Source organism: Pseudorca crassidens, chromosome 17 (assembly GCF_039906515.1).
Source record: "Pseudorca crassidens isolate mPseCra1 chromosome 17, mPseCra1.hap1, whole genome shotgun sequence".
NCBI lineage: Eukaryota > Metazoa > Chordata > Mammalia > Artiodactyla > Delphinidae > Pseudorca > Pseudorca crassidens.
The window spans coordinates 11,681,296-11,696,537 of NC_090312.1; the positions used below are offsets into that span (position 1 = coordinate 11,681,296).

At 42.2% G+C, this 15,242-nt stretch overlaps 1 long non-coding RNA gene across 1 annotated transcript in view; it reads right to left on the reverse strand.

The window, feature by feature from the left end:
- Nucleotides 1-3,634: 3,634 nt before the first annotated feature.
- Nucleotides 3,635-15,242, reverse strand: part of LOC137209855 (uncharacterized) — a 46,864-nt gene continuing 35,256 nt past the window's right edge. The window contains exon 2 of the long non-coding RNA XR_010936137.1: nucleotides 3,635-5,495. This is a non-coding gene — a long non-coding RNA (uncharacterized lncRNA). The remainder of the gene's footprint in view (nucleotides 5,496-15,242) is intronic.

Genomic DNA, 15,242 nt, shown 5'->3' on the forward strand with positions numbered 1-15,242 from the left:
AATGCGTAATTATGTTAGAAATGTTTTGAAATGGAAGCCAAGGAAACAACATGGGGAATTTGCAAAGGCTCCCAGCTAGCCAGTGGCAAAACTGGGAGAAGGCACATCTTCTTCTTCTGCCACTGCTGCTGCTGCTTTTTTTTTTTTTTTTTTTTTCAGTTAAATGGTATGATATAGTTCTTCTGCTTGGGAGGGTCACACTGAGTGCCCAAAGCTGCCAGATGTTTCCAGCAGATAGACCACTGTGAACAGTGTACCATGCAGACACCCGGAGTTTATTTCTGTGTGCTAAGTAAGAGGTAGAAAGAAGGGGCACAAGGAGTATTGCATGCTGCATGGTCTGGATTCTATTTTAGATTTGCAGTGATATGGTGCTGTTTTGTGATCATTTGTGTTCTTTTTTAATCTAGAAACTTTCAAATAGATATTTAGATATTTCCAGTGTCAAAATTAGAGGAGACGTGCGTGCGGTTTCTTTGCTGGGGAGTGGGAAACCATTGCAAGCTGATGATAGCAGCCGTTACGATTTGACTAGTCTGGCATGAATTTTTCCCAAAGATATGCAACACTGATCATCCGAAGACTACTTGCTTACCAGAAAAAATAAAAGGCAAAAAGAGGAAAGAAAAGAATGATCTTGAAGGGAAGGGAAAGGCTGAAGCAAGCCTGCAAGGGTTTTGTTTTTTTTTTATGGCTCAAATTTCCTTCTGCAAGAGGTACCTTGTTGAAAGTGATACAGAAGGGCTGAGGTTCTTTTTTCTTTCGTTTTTTTTTTTTTTTAAACCATGCTCTTGGGAAGTTGCAAAAGCTGAACAGAAAGTATGAAATCTGGAAGTTTAAAAAAGGCACAAACCTCTCCAAAATGGCCAAAAAATGACTGATACTAAGAAGCAGAGGATATTGGCTCACTTGTCACTGTCCCAAATCTCACTCATTTAGTTTACTATTTTTTTTCCTATTAACTTAAGAATTAAGAAAGCTTACCAATTATTGTCCCAGGGACTTTCTCATAAATTCTCCTTCTGTATGATGAGAATCATTCCTGTAATTTATCATTAATAGCAAAGTTCCAGAAGTACCACCTTCTGGAAAGAGCAAGTCGGTTGTATCATTTGATGCACAGGAGGTTCTGGCGGATGTAAGTAAGGAACGTTGGAGGGAAGTTCACTCTGGGGATGCCCGTGGAAGCTGTTGTACTTCATCCAGGTCTGATTTGATGAGCAAAGTCACCTGAGGTTACCTCAGTGTCTTTTCTGGAATGGCCTTCGTTGGAGGATCTGAGCGGACACAGCACTGATTTAGATCTGGAGTCAACTGCTGACTCTGCCATTTAATGAACTGTATGACCTTGGACATCGCTTCAACGCCGTGAGCCTCCGAATTTCTCAACTGTAAAACAGGGATGCATGACCTCCAGCTACCTCACTGGGTTGTTGTGAAAATTAAATGAGGAAATATAGGCAAAGTATTTGGCATGTAGTACATACTGTTATAGCCCTTCTTCTGCCATCTTTTAATAGACCCAATGGCTATGTGGAGGTTGATAGGTGTTTAAACCAAGAATACACAAACACCTATTGTGATCAAGATACGCACGTTGGACTCAGTCCAGGACTCAAGGGGATGGGGGAATGTAGGGGACTCACATTTGTTCATCATCTGTTGGTGTCAGGCTCTGTGCTACATCATCTCACGTAGGTCGTATTTAATTCTTGCAGTAACCTCTGAGCGGTAGTTATCACACACATACTCATCCCCTGTTATGGATTAGGAAACAGGCTCAGGGAGTTTCTTACTTTCTTACAGTCATGCAGCTAAGCAAGTGGCAGGCTTGGGAAAGGAATTCAACTTTCCCTGTAGCTTATTGTGCAACTGACCAAGGTCATAATCTCAGACATGTATTTTAGGAAGTTCCCTACAGATGGACCATATCGAATTGCTTTCATTCTTAACAATGGCTGGATCATAGGTTTTCTGATATGCTGATTAATTGTGACCCCACTTGTAGCTCTCTTCTGCCTGAAGACCGTGTTTGTCCCCCCCAGCCTTTCTGATGTCGACTGTAGGAAGCTGCATTTCGAGGCCTTTGCCCTGAGTGCGGGGGGGGGAGAGACAGAGATCTTGAACAGGTTTTCAAGTGAAAGTGTCCAGATTTGGCCAAGTTCTTTTTCAAGTTTTCCAAGCCTTACCTCACTTCCACACCTCTGTGCCTTTGTGTGAGCTGTTTCCTCGATTTCACAAAATCTTACTCATCACCCTTTTACATCCTCCTTGACTGTCTTTTCCTATGTCAAGGCCTTTGTTACACACAGGTAGAATGAAGCATTCCCTTCTTTTTCATATGTCTTAGCAGTTATTACAATGCAGTGCATATAATTGGTTTCCCACCTTGCTCCACTAGGCTGGGAGCTTCTTGAGGGTATGGATTTCTTATTTCTCTTTGTATCTACTAGCCACTGCCTGGCATGTGTGAAATTGGTGTATTAATACTAGTAATCAGTGAATCAAAAGAGGCTAGCACTGACCTCTGAATTACTGTGATGTATCTGAGAGCAGTGTTATCCTCTTACGAGGCTAATCATTTATGCCAACTTTCCAGGCCTTTGCTTGGCCTCAGCATCCTCATTTTTACTCTTCTGTGGTCAGAGCAATCTCAGAATACCTCTAATCAATGACGATTTTGGTCCAAACTCTACCTTAACTGTTTATTTCTATCCTCTGCCTGGGACCCCTGGGAATTCTGATTTAATTGATTTGGGTACCTGCCTCCCAGAGCTAATTGTTTAAATATAACCAGCACAGTACAAGTCACTCAGACTGCAGCTCAGAGATCCCAGCATTTGGGGAAGAGATACACATGCGTGCAAAAGAGAGAAACCATTCATGAATGTTGGGGCCAGGGGAGGGGATAGCAGTTGAAAAGGATGTGAAAGCCACTTCCCTTTCTCCTGTGAGTAGAAACTCCAGTAGAAGTTATCAGAACCATTCATCTCTGTGATCATTCATTTATCTGTTTGTTCATTCATTCGTCCTGTAGAGCCCCTCACTGGTCTTTCTCCTCTTCTGGCCCAGTCTGGAATTCAGCGGTCCCCAGCCTTTTTGGCACCAGGGACCGTTTTTGTGGAAGACAATTTTTCCACAGACTGGGTGTGTGGGGAGATGGTTCAGGCGGTAATGCTAGCGATGGGGAGCGGTGGAGAGTGGCAGGGAGCAGCGGGGAGCTGCGGGGAGCGGCGGGGAGCGGTGGGGAGAAGTGGGGAGCGGTGGGGAGCGGTAGGGAGCGATGGGGAGCGGTGGGGAGTGGTGGGGAGCGATGGGGAGCAGTGGGGAGCAGTGGGGAGTGGCAGATGAAGCTTTGCTCGCTCACCTGCTGCTCACCTCCTGCCATGTGGGCTGGGGTTGGGGGGGTGAAGGGCACCCCTGGTCTAGATTATCATCTACTGCAGCACTGACCATGAGCTTTCTATGGTTCCCTGTTATTCATAAGATAAAGTGCAAGCTCCTTAGCATGGCATCCAGGATCATGGATCTAGTCTCTGCCTACTGGATCCCTCTCATCTCCTGCGGCCCCAAACTTGCTCTGCTCTAAGCTCTCGCCATATTGGACTCTTAAGGACACCGTTGAAATGCCAGGTTTTTAAAATTGTTGAAAAGTTTATTTATAAACTTATATCTATTTACCTGTCCATAACAATTCTGTTTAGATCATTCATGAAAATTTCTGAGACATTAAATAGCTAATCATCATCTTAAGTTACCTTTCTTGCTGACAAATTCTGTAACAAAGATAACATGAGCTTATTTGACCTAGGCAGAATAAAAGTGTTATATTTAATGCTAATAACTCTAAGGCAGGCTTGTTTTAATTAAAACAACAAACTTAAACTAGCTTTTATTTACAGAATGGAGCTCTTTACAAATACCATCTGAAGGTAAAAAAAAAAATCATACATGTATAACATACATACATACATAGACATACATAAACATACAGACAGAAACAGAAAGAGATCTTATAACTTTTATCCTAAAATGTTAGCCATGAGGCAGGTATGATAATGCAAAGCTCACTAGTTTGTTAAAAAACAGTTGAATACAAATTGTGTTTCTGGAAGTTTGTTTTGCCTCCATGCTTTCCTGTGAGCTGTTTTGCCTTCTAGATTTCTTCCTCTTCTTCCCTTACTTAGTTTTCAAAACTCAGCTGCACCTTATCTTCACTGTAAGGTTTTCCCTGATACTGCCAGTCTAAGAGAGCTATGAGTCCTTTTCTCTACTGCAGTGTTGTAGACACAGACCTGTCATAGCTCTGATTATATTGTGCTGAACCTGTTTGATATTCATCTTTCCTCCTACCTGTCTGTGAACTTCTCAGAGTCAAGGTCCATGTGCTGGTCCTCACAAGAGCAGCTCGTGACCTATAGTAGGCATGAAATAAATGTGCCTTGAATGAGCACATTAATTGTATGCTGCATGCTAAGGAGTTTGACTGTTATCCCGAATTCAAATAGAATCATTCATAGATTTTAAGCAGAGGTAATGGAAGGATTGGGGTTGCGCTTAAGGATGGAATGGAGAATGAAAGCAGTTGGGCGTTTCTGGAGGCCAAGAATCAAGTCCACCTTCTCACCCTCACCTCTAGCTCCTTCCACCATTATTATACTCCAACCACTCTGGAGAATGTTCACCTAGTGAGCTTCTGTACTCCTTCAAGACACAGCCAAAACATGGTATCCTCCCAGGAGCTGTCTCTGACCCATTTTCATAGCACTTTGTAATGTTCTCAATTGTGATATCTTTAATAATTATTGAGCATTTTATTATGTGCTGAGCACCTTGCACTTAAAAAAATGAATCATCACAGTGGCCCAATGAGACACTATTATGAAACTTCTTTGACCGTTGAGGCAACTGGAGCTCAGAGAGGTTAAGTCACTTGCTCAAATTACCCAGCTAGGAGTAGTAGATGAGATGTGAATGCAAGTCTGACTCAAGAGTCACTGTGCTTCCCCATGACAATATCTGTATCATGGTTTCTTTCTCTGCCCACATCTCATAGCAGAACACCTGACACAAACGGTTGGATTTAACTTAGCTCTGTAGCTCCGGTCAGTACGTTGGTTGGTATGGGGACATCGGGAAACCTCAGGATTGTTTGTAGTCTTTTCCTTCTTGTTTCCTCTGGGCAATGCTGGTGGTCCTCATTCTTTGTTTCTTTTTCTTGTGTTCCCCACGATTCTTTCATGAAGCTCAGTTTTCAGTTGCATCGGATGACTTTTCTCTCTTCTGTTGACATTTTGATTTGAAGTCTTCATCCGTCTTCCATGTTGCCCATGAAGCCCTTATCCCTGTTGTTAATGAGATCGTGGCCTCCCCTTCCAGGGACCCGTTGTTCTGACATGGTGAGAGGTGATCCACATTTCGAAGCCCGGTTGCCAGTATCATTTTGATAGCAGGTCCACACATCCCAAGGGTTCCTTTTCCTGCAAGGTCACGACCTTCAAGTAGACGAAGAGAGGAAATTATCAACCAGGTCTGTAAGTCTGTCAATTCTTTCACCCTGGGCTTCTGTTATGATAGAACCTAGACAGGTCTACGTTTAAACTCTGTTTCTACTGTTTCTTGGCCGTGGAACTTCTACAAAATGGGAGTACCAGTGACTGCTTTCCTGGGTTGTGGAGAGGATTCAATGTAGTAATGGGTATGAAGGCTCTTTGTTTAGCCCTGGTTCATAGCCCTGCTGAATGCTAACAATCTCCGTTCTCTTTGACATAAAGTCACCATTGAGGGTCCTTATGACTGGCTACTTTGTGTGAATCAGCCCAGTTTGGCAGAGGCTGCTAGACTTAATAGTGATTCAGGTAAAATGAATTTTCTACCTATTTACCATGTACCAGACACTGGCTAGGTGTTTCCATATATGTCTTGTCACATAACCTTATCACAGAAGTTGACATAGGTCTTCTTCCTTTTTAAATAATTAATTAATTAATTTTTGGCTGCGTTGGGTCTTCGTTGATGCACACGGGCTTTCTCTAGTTGCAGCGAGCGGGGGCTACTCTTTGTTGCCGTGCGTGGGCTTCTCATTGTGTTGGCTTCTCTTGTTGCAGAGCATGGGCTCTAGGGGCATGGGCTTCAGTAGTTGTGGTGCACGGGCTCAGTAGTTGTGGTGCACAGGCTCAGTAGTTGTGGCTTGTGGGCTCTAGAGCACAGGCTCGGTAGTTGTGGCATGTGGGCTTAGTTGCTCCGTGGCATGTGGGATCTTCCCGGACCAGGGATCAAACCCATGTCCCCTGCACTGGCAGGCGGATTCTTAACCACTGTGCCACCAGTGAAGTCCCAACATAGGTCTTCTGTAAAGGGTCAGATAATATGAACATTTTAGGTTTTTCAGGCCATAGGGTTTCTAACACTTCTCCTTAACTTTGCCTTTGTAGTATGAAAACAGCAGAGACAGTATATAAATGAGTGAATCTAGTTGTGTTTTGATAAAACTTTATTTGCAAAAAGAGGTCATGAGTCAGATTTGGCCCCCTGGTCATAGTTTACTGACCCCTGTGTTACTAGGATGTTCTTGGCCAACTCTCACTCCTCCATATTGTAGCTACCTCCGCCCAGAGATAGCACATTCATCTAGTGACTTCATTAGACTTCATATGGTTATCTCTGCTGTCTTGGTAGGCAGACATCAAACATCATGGCATTTGGTAACTGAGGCTCTCTGACCCAACTTGCTAATGCCTGTGCATCATTCTTTGTTTACTTCAAGGGGCACCTATTTCTTCCTGAGCAGGTCCCACTTCACACTGGCCAGAGTCTCCTCTTCTGTTTCACTCCAAAAGGGAAGGTTCATATTCTTCCACTTGGCATCCTCTTGATTTTCCTCCATCCCATCAGAATGTCTTCTTTCTAGGATTACTTTATCCCTATCACTGTAAGTACAGTTTATTCTAAGGTAGAGATCTGAGATTCTGTTTTTGGAATTGGACAGGTTGGGTTTGTGTTCTGGCTTTTTCCCACTCTCACTAGGTGTGTGACCCTGTGCAAGTTATGTAAACTTTCTAAATCCCAGTTTTTTTAATTTATAAAATAAGGGCAATAATAGTACCTACCTCATAGGAATGCATATGCCCTCAGCACTTTGAGTGGTCCATAGGAAGCACTCGTTCATTTATGTATTCATTCATCAGGTATCTACTGACTGTTTACAATGTGCCAGTCACTGAACGTCAGCCTTTATAATAACATCCATGGTCACTCATTGTGTAAATAGCAGAGCCAAGACTGAAGTCAGATCTACTAGACTTCTCATGCTCCTTACCCAATAATGGCCTTGAAAATAAATATTTTTAGGAAATTTATGACTTTTCACTAGTACTACAGTTTTGGTTACATTCTCTCCACCCCATCTCCTTTTTACATCAAAGTCCTTTATAGCCCCCGTAGTACTTCCAAACACACACCAAGTTCAGGCTTGGTAAATATTCACTGAATGAATGAATTTGGTGAGCCAACCAGTATCAAGTGGATTTTTCAAAAATAATGTCAAATTCTACAAAGGACTTGTATAGTCTTTACTCGTTCCTACCCTCTATATGACCATTGATATTTCTCCCATTTTCCCCCTTTGCCTTGAGATTGAGCTTTTCAGTCATTTCTCACAAGTACCCAAATTCTATCCAGAATTCTCATTGCTTCCCAGTCTATGATGGTCAAACCACACTTCACACGCCATGCATTTGAATATTCAGTGGCTTAGGTGGCTGCCAAGCCTAATTTTCCCAATGTCCCTCGCTGTCTCTCTCATTGCTTTTGACAGGAGCCAGGCTTACCGCAACACACTCGGCCTGTCAGGAAGGCTAAAGAAGCCGCCCCAGACCCAGATTTTTGGTGGCTGAACTGGTATCCTTTGCCTTACAAAGCCTTTAATTGAAAACAACGCATGGATTCTAACTTGTTTAAAATGTGTCCAAGTTCTGGCATGCATTGAATTGAACCCAAGACCCAAGACCTATCATCCCTAGAGAACTACAACATTAGAGGGACAGAGCTTAGGGTGGGAAGACCCATAGGAATGCAGAGGTCTGTAAAATGGCTCCAACATATTGTATGAGGTTTGGCAAAAGCCAGAACTCTTGTAGCCAGACACATTCTGCATGAAGTTTAAGCTGATTTGACATTGTGGCAGGGGATGTCCTTGCTCTCAGGGTTTATTAATTCATGATTCACTCATTGGGATTGTGTTTTGGGTAAGGTGCCCAAGATATCTTATGATTCCTGCTGAAATACTGCTAAAGCTTTGCTTTCCCACTCTCTCTCTCTTCTTCCTATTCTTGGTCAAGATCAAACAGCATTTGAATTTGGTATGTCTTTTTTTTTTTTTTTTTTTTTGCGGTACGCAGGCCTCGCACTGTTGTGGCCTCTCCCTTTGCGGAGCACAGGCTCCGGACGCGCAGGCTCAGCGGCCATGGCTCACGGACCCAGCCGCTCCATGGCATGTGGGATCTTCCCGGACTGGGACACGAACCCGTGTCGCCTGCATTGGCAGGTGAACTCTCAACCACTGTGCCACCAGGGAAGCCGAATTTGGTATGTCTTGATTTGTATTTAGGTCTTGGAAGTCAAATCATGTGACAAGATAGAAACTTGCAAGATCTATTCCCCTCACTCTCTAAAATAACTAGTGTAACCATCTATTTTAGCTATTCAGTTGAGTCTTTCACTTAGGCTCAGATATCATGAGCAGCGGAATTGTCAAAAATATTATTGTCCATTTAGAAATTATTCAAATAGACACTATTCTGAACTTTAGGTCCTTACGTTCTCAGGGATATATACTGCACACTGAGAAGTTCTTGTTTTGGTGTACATCCCGTTATGCCACCAATGGCCGTAGTTGGAAAGTTGAGAGTTATTCTTGCCTGTTCCCTCTCAATAGCTAACCAATTTCCAAGACATGCAGATTCCACTTTATTCATATTGCTTGACTGCATTCACTTCTTCCAGAGTCATAGTTCATGTGCTTGTCTTTCCTTCTCTACAATATTGCCATAGTTAGCTGACTAGTCTCCCTGCTTTCAGTCTTGTCCTCTTCCATTCCATCCACCAATCAGCAGTCATCTTGATCCATTGAAAGCATACATTTTTTCGTGTCATTCAGTTGCTGTAAACATTCTCAATGGTCCCCTTTTCTCTTAGGATAATGCCCCAAATAACAATCACAACCTACAGTGTCCAGCACAATTTGGTCTATGTCTTCTACTCCAGCATCACTTTTCATTCTTTAGGAATCGACCCTGTTGGACTCTTGGCTGTACTCAAGACAAACCATGTTTCTTTAACTGCTGTGCCTTCAACTTGATTCTTCTTCTGTCTTAATGGTTCTATTGACTTGTCTTCCAATAGCCTTATTCATCCTTAAGGACCCTGCTTAGCTACCACTTCTTCCAAGAAACCTTCCTAAGTCTGGATTATGAGCCCCTTCTCTGTGCTTTCTGTAGTACCTTGTTCTTACCCCTATCATAGCACTCATCATACGGTATTGTAATTAACTGTTTTCTTTTTCATTTCAGCAGCTAGACTATAAGTTCCTTGAAGATAGGACCACGTCATGGTCACCATTGTATTTCCAATGCCCCAGAAGGAGTCTGAGGGAAGGAATAATGTATTCAATCTTTTTACCTCCCCTGCCATGTATGTTCAAGGTATATCAGATGGATTCCCGTTTTTGAACACACTAAGCTTATTTATGTCATGATTCTGACTTTGTTCTAGATGTTTCCTTAGCCAGAAATGTCTTTTCCCCTCCTCTTCTTTCTCTATAATGATGAAAATAGAGTGTCACATGGTAAAAGTAAGAGGATTAAAAGGGGAGATACCTTGGATAGTTACTTCCATATGGTAAGCATTAAAAAAATATTGCTGATTGAAATGGTACACTGGACCTAGCAGGAACTAAATAAGTATTTGCTCAATATGTAAGATGGAGAATTTCCTTTTTATGTGGATAATGAGAAAACAGTCCTGAGGTTTAACTCTGGCTATTTGAAAGATTTGGAAGCGATGTTTCTCTGTTAGCGATATTTTGAGTTCTCAGTGAAAAGGGGTCCAACAGGCCACTTTAGTTGGTTCTTTGAGGCAGATTTTCAAGCCAAGATTTCACTCCACAAGCCAGCTCTTTCTCAGGCTTTGTTTTCCAAACACATACAAAACCAAGTCAATGTTCATCATTTATATCCTTTCCAAGTAATGTAAAACCATGACAGAATTTTTGTCTAAAGCTACATATTCACTCAGTGAAGTGACGTGCATTTCTAAGCCTTGGAGAATCTTCTCATTGAGTCAGTTTGTCTTTGGGGAAGGCACCGAAGCTAATGGGACACTTCAAGGTGGAAAAAAATGCTGCGTTCTCTTGTAAAGAGGGAAACGTATATCTCTGATAGTCGTAATAATCTTGTGTAGCCTTACAGATCTTCTCATTCCTTCCTTCCTTCAATCATGGAGAAGTTTATATATCCATCTCTGTGGATTACCTACCATGTGCCAGGCACCCTTGGGAAGTTTTCCATTTAATGTCTCTAATCTTATGCTCCTGTGAGGTAAATATGATCATTTCATTTTAATATGAGGGAGCAAGTGCTCATGGAGGGGAAGTGGTTTGTCTGAGGAGATGGAGAGGTAATTTAATTTCAGGTCTGTCTGTTCCTAAAATCCGTCATTTTTTTCACTCCACCAGACTGATTTTTAGGTGGGATCTTGACATTATCAGCTTTGCTGAGAGTGATGAATAGGAAGCTCTGAGGGGTTTAAGGACACAAGGTACATGAAGAAGAAGTGGCTCTATTGGGACCACCTCTAGGTCCTGGGCTTTCTCCTCTGTAACATGGCTGCCTTCTGCTGATGGATGGGTTAAGTTGCCTCAGATCCTTCAGCAAATAGAAAAGCAAAATCAACACACTGACGTGCATGAGGAATTGAGGATTATTTAATGTCGGCTTGGTCGTAATAGAGTCTCAGTCCATAACAGACTGTTCATACAGAGGCCTTTTGTTCAGGCTCACATTATATGCTCAGTGAACATACTAGAAGATATGATCTGAAGTACAACCCCAGTGACCCCTGTCAGGGCCCTAGGCTTGGTGTGGAGCCGGGACAATGTAAGTCCTTCAATGAACAATCATTATTGATCTCTTACTATGTGCCAGGCTGTGTGTTGTACTCTTGGTGTACCCAAAGCAGTTCTTAGCTCTGACTGCCTCTAGAATTATCTGAGAAACTTTGAAAAAGCATCAACGTTAAGGCTTCACTTCCAGAAATTCTCATTTAATTGTGTTAGAATGGGGCCTGGACATCAATACTTTTAGATGATTCCAGTGTGCGCCCAGCATTGAGAGAATCTGGTCTAAAGATAGAGACCAAAAAGTAAACACAGAAATGGAAGAAATAGGGAAGCCCTTAAAAGGGCAAAGCAGTGTTTTCCAGACAACAGTCAGTTGTGCATCACATTCTTGGTGTGTTATATATCCACAGGCTACTGTACTATGACTTACATAACAGATTTCTTTAAATCTCTCATTAAAAAATAAATCTCTTTAATAGGAAATGTACATACTTACCGTAATTTGAAAAGCATTATCACTTGCCATTAATGGAAAATAAGATTTTAAAATAAAATGAATATAAAGTGAACAATATCTATAGTTAATACACAACATTTTGAGAAGTACTGGTTTAAGGGAGAGAAAATAGAATTTAGAGGATGGACCTAGATTAAGGTTCTAGTTCGATGGCCTATTATCTGGGTACCTCCAGTTGAGTGAACTAGCCTCTCTCAATATCATTTTCCTTATGTACAAAATGGAGTTAATAATAATTACCGTGTCATGTTTTTATGCTAAATAAAATGAGATCACTCTATGAGAAAGTGCCTAGTTCAGTTCTGGGCACATAGCAAATAGATGCTCATGAAATTCAAGCTTCTAGATGCTAACTGGTCGGTCTTGTTAAAAACTTATGACTAAAGGATGTACAGTGCATTCGGGGGCCAACTTTTCAAGGACTGGGGAGTGCTGTCAGGTCAAAGTGTGATTTAGCCCAAGTTTTAAAGGGTGAGTAAAGATGCTCCAGGTGGATAAGGTTGGAAGGTTATGATGTACGTGGAAGATATCATGGCTATTTATCTAAAACTAGCTTCATTGAAAACCAAGTTGGGAGCTCCAAAAATTATTTCTCAGTATTCCATATTTATGCATATAGAAACTGAATATACTCTGGCAAGTGTCTGTTCATTTGTGGCCATCTGTCTACCTACCCCTCACCTGCCCCCATTCCTGGGACAGAGGGTTCCACCGAGGCAGCTATTTCCAATAATTATAGTTGGATTTCAGGTTAGTTTGCCTTCAGCAAAGATAAGCCCTGTTATTCCTACTTTCATTACTCATTATTCCTACTAGTACTAGGCATGGTCCTCTCTGAAAACCCTCAAACATGTTTTGATTCTTTATGTAAATGCTCATCTCCTGCTCTAGATGGCATCCAGCCTCATGTCTGACAGATTGCTTGTATAATAAATGATGAATGACTTACAGTGATATGCTTGGATGGAAATATGTAACTACAATTTTCGCTAATCATCAATAACTGTGTCTAGAGTCTCATGCATTTCAAATTAAAAACTATGAATGTGGCTTTATCAGTAATATTTGAGATCGATTGACCAATGGGTTGATTCAATTTGATTGTTTTATTCACTACAAAAGGTCAGCCAGCATCTGTTTTAGTAGACATGGGGGGATCCTGAGAAAAGAATTTTTCCCTGACCTCAAGAAGCTGAGAGACTTATGGGTGATCCAGGCAAGTGTAAACTGTAACAAAAATCAAACCCCAAACTGATAAATGAAGACAACAAAAATGCTGAACAGAGTTCTACGAAAAGTGTGTATAGGATACTGTGGGTACATAGGGAGTGAGCAGAAAAGCTAATCAAAAATCCAGTTTTATTCTGCAGTTAATGAATCCTTGGCCTTTACTCAGAGAAGCCATCATTTTCCTTTCAATGCATTCATCAAAACTTGACATAATTATCTGGATAATGACTTGCAGGCTCCATGAGGGCAGTGATGGAAGCTGCTGTGGTTCTCACTGAATCCTCAGTGCTTTGCTTAGCACAGTACTTGGCACATAGTAGGAACAGGATGCATGTTTGTTTAATGACTGTGTGGATGTACTAAAACTGGTCACAAATTCCATAAAGAACTATGATATAGGTCTGAAAAGAACGTAATGTTGGTGCAATGTTTAGTATGCTGGAGCACATTCTTGCTTCTGGAAAAGAGATTTCCTTTCTAGTTTAAATGTCCTGAATTGCATATAGCCACGTTGCCACCTTTCATAAGCTAAGGGATTCCTGAACTGTAAGTACAATTCCAAATGTAGAGACATTCCCAGCGACTGAATGAACACCCAAGAACGTCAGAGAGGCTTTCTCCACATGGACCAGATTTATAGGGTGAGAAGAGGTATGTGAATCTAGGCCAGAGGCCAAGGTTCCTCATTTATTCTATCATTGGCAAGTGAGGACCTTAACAAAATATAAAAACAAGTGGCTTCTGCATACCTGCCCTTGAAGGACACTTAGCCCAGAAAACTCCATACCCAACCCTTCTGCTACACTGCCCTGGTATCTGATTGCTTCAGGCATAGATCGGTGCCTGGGTGTCCCAGAAGGAGCACAGGTATTGCAAGAGTGGCTCCACTGTCCAGCTCTGCTACCTTCTAGTTGTGTGGCCCAGGTCCACTCACTGTCCCTCCCCTTGGCTGTAAAATGAGGGCGTGGGGCCCTCTGATGTCCAACACAACTGTGATTTAGTGTCCAGAAGACTGAAACTCCAGTCCTAAGTGCAAGACCCAGCTCAGCCACTCTACTTACTGGCAAATCCATTGCTCCTGCCAGAAACCAGGTCTCACTTTGGACACTGAAATCAATCCAGAATGTGAACTCCCCACGAGACTGTGAGCTTGCTGAGGGCAGGGGCTGTGCTGTGTGCCCTCTTTCTGCAGTGCATGTTTTACAGCAGACTCTCAATGCGTGTTAGGGACGGAATGAAACTTCATCTCTGTTCCAAGCGTTCAGGCGGGTATCGGTGACTGCCTGTCCGTGGATGTCCTCTAGATGGCAAACTCAGCTCAATTTTGGACAGGAGTCAGAGACTGGCTGGGCGATGCCCTGGCGTGGAATGTTTTATTGGAAATCCAGTTTTATCCAGTGCACAAGGAATCCTCAGAAAGCTGCAAGACTTCTGGAAATGCCAGCCAGGCAGGATGAATCTCTCTTCTTTTCCAGGGGGATAATGGGTGTGGTTTGTCGTCACCCCTCTCCCATCAGCATTTTCTGAACAGGGGAAATGGCCCCTCAGAGGTGGGGAAAGTGGGGAAGGAGCTAACCTTTCGTCACAGGCAGTGGTGGGTGGCTTCACGTGTATTTTCTCATCTAATTCTCACAATGACCCTACGATCTAAGGAGTGAGTGTTATTATTTCCCCTTTATAAATGATGAAACAGAGTCTTGGAGACATTAAATCATCGCATCAAAGTTAAATAGCTTTTTTTAGAAGGACTGGGTTGCTAAGTTATGCCCCGATGTCTCAGCCACTTTTACCTGTCCTCCTGTTTAATTCAGACAAGAAAAGATTGAAAATCAAGGGTGAGGGAAATAGAAATGTGATAGCTTTAATTAAGTATTTAGTTGTAAAAGAAGACGGTAACAGTTATCAGCTCTAGGCAGTGATGTCTACTTTAGCCTAAGAAGATGACTAGTGCCTCAGGTCTTGGCAAAACAGGTTTTTATGTGTCCGTGGAATTCTGTCACAGCTTCCAGGGAGCCCTTTTTAAAGGGCAGTCAACTTCAGAAGTTCTAGGTGCTTCTGGCTTCAGGAACTCTTGCCTGAAATGAGGCTCATTTTCTCCAAAAAACAGATTTCTAATTCTCTCTCTTTCACTGTTTTGTGCTTTGGAGTTGGATAAGGCTTTTGGGAGAAAGGTGAATCAGAAAATTCATCACTCATTATATAACAGATATCAGTTGAGCTCCCATCATGGTTCGAATATGTTTTGTCAGGCATAATCCATACAGAGTTGAAGCATATGGAAGTCCTACCTTAATAAAAGGAGACAGTAAGACATGAGAAAAAATAATTAGAATTTAAGGTAGAAAATATCAAGGGCCTTGATCGTATTTCTGAGTTTGG